This window comes from Brachyistius frenatus, unplaced genomic scaffold (genome assembly GCF_029030835.1).
Source record: "Brachyistius frenatus isolate BFR_SWC_R1_liver_20210118 unplaced genomic scaffold, ASM2903083v1 Contig_15, whole genome shotgun sequence".
Classification (NCBI taxonomy): Eukaryota; Metazoa; Chordata; class Actinopteri; family Embiotocidae; genus Brachyistius; species Brachyistius frenatus.
In genome coordinates, this window is record NW_027210614.1 from 643,600 (window position 1) to 650,303 (window position 6,704).

The 6,704-nt window shown below is 40.5% G+C and overlaps 1 protein-coding gene across 5 annotated transcripts in view; it reads right to left on the minus strand.

The window, feature by feature from the left end:
- tead1b (TEA domain family member 1b) overlaps positions 1 to 5,904 on the minus strand; it is a 47,784-nt gene extending 41,880 nt beyond the window's left edge. For 4 of the 5 annotated variants that reach the window (XM_069693449.1, XM_069693448.1, XM_069693447.1 and 1 more), the window contains exons 1-2: positions 5,759 to 5,904; positions 5,131 to 5,247 (exon numbers count right to left, since the gene is read on the minus strand). The gene's annotated coding sequence lies outside the window, so the exon portion shown is untranslated. Of the gene's footprint in view, positions 1 to 5,130; positions 5,606 to 5,758 lie in introns of all 5 variants that reach the window. The other variant, XM_069693446.1, reaches the window with a different exon arrangement.
- Between the last annotated feature and the right edge of the window lie 800 nt (positions 5,905 to 6,704).

A 6,704-nucleotide genomic window follows, 5' to 3' on the forward strand; every position in this document is an offset into this window, starting at 1 on the left:
TGCTATGCAAAACGCACCCAGGTTGGCAGGACTGCAAAACACATCAGTGACCCACACCGCTGCCTTAGATGACATGCTCCTTTATTTCCATGTGCAATTATTGCAACTGTGAATGGTTTTGAGAGTCATGCCTTCAACAGCAATCAATGAGCTGGGGGCTGATAGCCCAAAGACAAAATACAGGAGACACATTCAAATACGTTGTTCTTTTCATAGGCTCAAAACATAGACTTGCCATCTTTATCCCCTTAAGACAAGATGAGCTCTAATGGGATCATGAGAGATGTACTGTTTGTTAACAAAACAGCTAACCCGTGTTGATAATGTAATTATAAAGCAAGAGCTCTGTGTTGAAAATGTCCACTATTTGGTCCAATTCAACAGACTAAACGGAGAGAAAAAAAAGTTTGGACAACACAACTCTCCATTGCAGTGTCCTGGCTCAGATTCCAAACTAATTTACCGGCTACAGCCTGCATATTAATGTAGAGAGCTTAGCCTCCAGTCTATCTGTGCCTCTGCTGAATTCAGGGCACCTTCAGGGCAGAGACAGCCTGCCTGATCTGTGTCAGCCATGATAACAATACAGCGACCATTGATGAAAGGTCTTACGGGAATTTATTACAAGGAGTGACTGGGGAATACGGTGCCAGAGAGACTAAATAACCCACATTTGAATACAAGCCACAAATTACACAGTTTCAGTAAATGAAGTGACAGTGTGCCTTTGCTCCATGGGTTTCCTTTCACTACAGAGAAGCTGAACACCACTACCGCTACTATGGTCAGCACTGTGAAAGGAAGTTGTTGAAACCGAGATTTCCTGCTTTCATTGTGGTTAAGAGCTGAAAATGTTTATAGTGGTTACAGAGACTGACTCATCAAATGATTCATGGAGTACATATTGCTTTTGCTCTGTGTGCAACCATGAGGCAGCTCATTTATGACTTTCTTTCTTTTTTTCCAAATAAGACGAGGAGGAAAAGTACATGTCTCAGCCTCTAAATAACTTCTGAGGCACTACACATCAATAATGAGTGGTTAAGACATTATGCTGTCTAAATGCCTTTTGCCAGAACAAATGATTGAGATTGCCATATGGTAAACATTATAAGGCTGGAATATTAAAGTGGTATGACTTCAAAGGGTCATTTGTTGCTTATTTAAACCTAGAAAGGCTCAAACAGAACTTGTTCCTTTTGAATGAACGGGCAACGTCTGCTACTACTCCAGCAAAATGGAAGTAGACTTAAACAAAGGCTTCCATAAGTATGCACGAGGAGAAAAAAAACAGTGTTGCACTAACTAAGGTGGTTGACAGGGCCAAAGTGCATTCGGTAGCTGGCAGTCATTTTATGGCTGCAGTACTGAAGCAGATTTACTCAGATGACGTCAGTGGCTTTGAGCCAGCTTTTCCTTTTTGGTGGCACTCTCCGCTGGCCTCAGCGGGCCTTGCTCAAACTGCTGAGCAGCAGCGCATACTCTAAAATTCCCTTTCTAGACCAGGGTTTACCTCAGGGCACACACAGTCTGGAAGCCTGCAGGAGTGTCCTCTTTATAAAGCGTGCTTTGACTGTGGACAACACTGATGTTTTGATGTGATTCAGCCCCTGCTACACATCACATCTAATTATGCAATTAATGACATAGTGTCTAGATTCAATTACAGATCACAGATCTTTTTCTAGCCCAGAATTTTCATAACAAAAAAAATAATAATGTGTGGGACACATAATGTGTTCACATTCCCATGAGCAATTACGCAGGCCCTTCCTAGAATAGAAAAAATGCCTCGTTGCATCGACGTTTGTACATTAATTTCCTGTCCATACATGCATGATATATATTACTCTAAAAAAAACAATGTAAAAGCTAAAAAATGACCAAAGGTCTTAACTGCTGACAGAGAGAAATATGATCTGAGCCATGAAAATATCACGTCAAAGACAGATCAACTACTCTAAGTGTTCACAAACCAAAAATCCAAGACAGAGAAATTTACCGCATAGCTTTTTTCCTTTTGAAGTTGCATAACGCATTTGTGCACACTAACATTAATAGGCACAAACAAACTGCTGCCAAATCTGTAATTGTATTTTAGAGCACAAAAATAAACAGCTGCTTAACATTACACCATGTCAAACCCACTGATTTACCAGATAGCATTTACCTCAAACACTCTTTTAAGACTTTTGCATAAAATCTACATTTAAATGTAACCTAAAGCTTCTGTTTGCAGATAGTTTGGACTCGATGCATCTCGCAATGTGTTATTAATCAAAAGTTAAAGTTATTCTAACATTTTGCTCATTATGATAATACGAGTGGTTAAAGGTTGTGTGTGTTCCTTCCTTGCTAAAAAAAAAAAAAAAAAAAAAAAACATTAAGAGTAGCCTTGTCAGTCCAGGCAACTACAGTTATATCTTAAGTATATTTCCAAATGTTATAAGTAATTATGGTTATATTCTGTCATTAGTGTATGTAAAAGCTTCACAAAGGAGACTGAGATGTGTATACTGTGTGCCAGGCTCACCAGACCCCATCATCGGCAGGAGAAACTACACCTTCGCTTTGGAAAAACTAAAGCAAGAGTAGATGTTTTCTCACGAAGTACAAAATGAGCAAAGATGTTTGACAAATGTTCGGTCAAACCGCGGTTCTCTGAAGGTCGACAAAATACAAGGAGAGTCTCACTTTGCTCCAAGAGGTAGTAACACAATCTACTGTGCTTCACAAAAGCACATTATTCTGTCCACACTTCACAACAGACAGACGGCACTCTCAGTAGTCCTACCCTCTAACCTCAGCAAGGCAGCCAAAAGGAACAAAACCTGAACAATAAAGCAACACCTTACAACAGCACAACCCTTTTCTCATTCGCATATTTAACTGCATCCGAGTAAATTTCACACGTGTAGATAATAATGCAATATGATCTAAAAAATATTTATTGTATAAAGATTTTAAACAACTCGTATAGTTATGTTTTGCTCCCGACTAATTCTAGATTATTTCAAAATATAGACTAATCTTCATGGACTATAAATCCCAGGCTCTTTGTTATCATACCTGTCTGCGCTGCAGTCTCTTTAGCAGGCTGCAGGTGATGCTTAAAGAACTGTGTTTGGGTCTAAAGCGTATGGACTTCGAGAACTCCTAGTTTCAGAAGAGAAGTCTCATTCGGTCAAACAAAGACAACATCTTGCAAAAATATTATGCGGGCTTCCATCCAACAGGTCCACTGGTTGCATAAGCTGAAAACAAAGCATCTATTTCTACCCCTGATTTGTTTTTTGTTTTTCCAACCAAGCAGATTTACACTGACATGTCTGAGATTCGCCTGGCTGCGTTCAAACTGTTTCCAGGAAATGATGGGACCCCTTTCACAAATTTTATTTAAAAAACTGCTGTGTCTTGTCCGCGTTTTTTTGTATCTATATCTTCTATAAAGTTACGTTAGATGTTTACGGTGGTTAATTGTAAGAAATAGCTTGTTTTACATGATTAAAGCGGAGAGCACAACACAAAGGAGAGGTGCGAGGCTTTAAGTGCTGCAGCCAAAAACTTGTAGTAATAGTAGTGATGGAAAGTGGATTTTGTTCAAGAATCTATTTTAAGAGCTTTTCCTGTGTTTCTTCAACCATTTGCTCAGTTGTGTCACTCCTACTGCTGAGCTTACTATAATACACAACAGTAACTTTCACAAGATTTGTTAACAAGAAGACTTTTTTTTGAAAGGCAATTCGTTTATTTTCCTTAAGCTGGTCATGAAACACTGTTGAAGCCATGAGATGTGAAAAATGCACAGTTGGGAGAGCTCGTGAGAGAACGGAGAAGAACGGACTCAACAGAATGACATCAACAGATTTTAGGGTTGTGTGTGTGGGGGGGGTGTCAATGTGGCATAGTACTGCAGTATTTTGAGTATTGATACACGGACACCAGGTACCGATACTTTATCATATTAATAAATGAACACATCTGTCTGTTGGATGCAACATTTATGACAGGTTTTTATGACAGTGTTAGTAAGTCTGTCTGCTTTACAATCCAATTTTGCTGCAATGAAAATGACTGAAGTGAGTTGAACAGACAAACTTTAGACAAAACAGATGTTGAGAAACTTTTGCATTGGGGACATAATTTGCTTTTGAAAAAAGGTATTGCATTGCAACATTGAACATACCACAAAGTGGTTATAAATCACAGTAACATCAGATGGAGACGGAGATATAGTTATATTTTGTATCTTGGGGCCTCTGGTGATTCATTTATTCCATAATTCTACTTTAATTGAATAACATCAGCATATAACAGCTGTGTGAATCGTTTGGGCAAAACAAACTTGTTCAGACTATTTAAAGCAGTAAAGTTTATTCAGTAAAGTGTCACAGGGAAACAAAGTGGAGACGATTCAAAGTCTTGCCTGTAAGAGGATTTTACACCAACTTATTAAGCTTTCTGAAGTGGAGCTTATAAAAACTCCTTTTGCATACTAGCTATGTATTTCCTCCCAAAGTCTGCAGAAAGTTAAGTGAGGATAAAGTCAGTGTAAGGAGTAAAACTTTGAGAGACACACACACACACACACAGCTGGCCTGCAGCTGGGAGAGTTCAGTTTTAGCTGAGCAGGCATTTCCCAAAGTAGAGGAAGGAAAAGGACAACAATGAAGGAAACCCCTCATAAAAGCTCAATAAACTCCACTAAGCAACTCCGGATTCATATAAATCTACACAATGTTCTTCATGCATCCATTTTTCTTCTGTTTTTTAAAAAAAACGAGGCGGTTGCTAACAGTTTAAGCTAATTTTCCTCATCAACGACAACCAAAGCCAGGATCCCGTCGGGCCCTTTTCATTTAACAACTAAATTAATTAAAGAAACCACAAAAACCGGGATTCCCGGCACTGTTTTTTTTTCTGTCAAGCTGGTAGTTTTAACGCCGAGGGGGGCGACACCGAGGAGCTTTTAATCTCCCTCCCTCCCCCCCCTCCCCCTCCCCCTCTGAACATGAAACAATGAAGGAGTTTGGGCTAACCTTTCCCTCCGCTTCACAGCAACAACACGGACAAACAAACACATTCACCCCCCGAAAACATTTTGTTGTTGTTGTTTTTTTTTTTACTTACGCAAAACTTCGATGGCGACGAAAACAGTCAAAACACGTTGAAGCAACAAGTCTCCCCCGCGGTGTTTTCTTCTTCGAGGTGGTCCGAAAACGCTCCAACAACTCCCGGCTGAGCCAACTGCGGAGAAGAAAACAGCAACGTTTCCAACCGTCATCTTGTCCAAAAAACGGCATTTCGTGCCCCTCGTGTTTCCTTAGTTCATCCCCGAAATCCCGCTGCCGGTGCCTGCGAGTCTTGACACGGGAGAGCGGTGGTGGTGGTGGTGGTGGAGGGGGGGGACAGACGGCGTCTGAGGCTCTTTATAGGGGAGGCTTCTTTTCAAAAAAAATGTGAAAAATGTCAAAGATTTTCGCTGCCACAGGCTCCAACAGTGAGTGTTCAAAGTGAGCACCCTGTTGCAACAGCGGCCATCTGTCTCCGCGAAGGAAAACCTCACGTTTTGTACTTCACGCCATGGTGATAAAACACCAAACACCTAAATATGACAACAATTTAATACACTGTGCGGTATTTCCACAAAAAACAAAACAAAACAAAAACAACCGTAAACTGAGCCCCCCCCCCACCCACCCCCATGAACAGAAGTCTACAACCAGTTTGAATGCCTGCAACTACCATTGAAACTTACCTCGTTATTGATATCTCATATAAAAATGTCCCTTTCTTTTGCTAATGTGATGTTACTGGGTATTTTGAATACTATGTCAAGTTATTCTGGTGTTTCTGGGCCAGCCAGGAAGGTGTAGGTGAATCGCTTCGCGCACTGACAGAGATGCGAAGAATGCTCGGAATGAGAAGAGGAATGAAATGAACGCAGGGAGCGAGTTTGCGCCGGGGCGGAGCGAGAGGTGGCGTCATCCCGAGCCCGGCAGCCAGCAAGCCAGCCTGGGCAGCAGGGCACTGAACATCCCGGGAGCCGACGCCTTCAAGGAAACTCAGATTTTACAGCTTCCACAAAAGCACACTCGTCAGAGAACAAACAGAGCCAACTTCTGACAAACTTCCCTCTCGGCAGTGACGTGGGAAAGTCACTAAGTACATTTAATCAAGTGCTGCACTTTAGTACAAGAAAGCAGTATTTGTGCTTATTTGAATATTCCAATTCTTTGCTGCTTTATACTTTCACTCTCCACTACATTTCAGAGGGAAGTATTGCATTTTCTACTTCACTGCATGTATTTCACAGCTGTAGTTGCTATGTACTTTTCAGATCGATATTTGTTACCTAAAATCGCCTATATGATCACTCACGGTTATTTATTCAGTGTTGTGTGTACATAAGACTATTCAACAGTGTCATGTGTTGAAATTAGCACTGCTGTGACAGCCAGAAAATGCTCACATGTACATGTCAGTGAAGCAGCATTCCAATAATTGTAATGTATGATAAATATAATAGGCCTACTCTATATTGGCACATGAGTAGGTATGTTTGCTGTTTATATTTAAAGTACATTTTTGCTGATGGTATACTTATGTAGGCCTATACATGTGTTTTGAACACAGGATTTTTACTTGCAAAACTAACTTCTTTTTTTTGTGGTATTGTTACTTTTGTCAGGAACCTTATATGG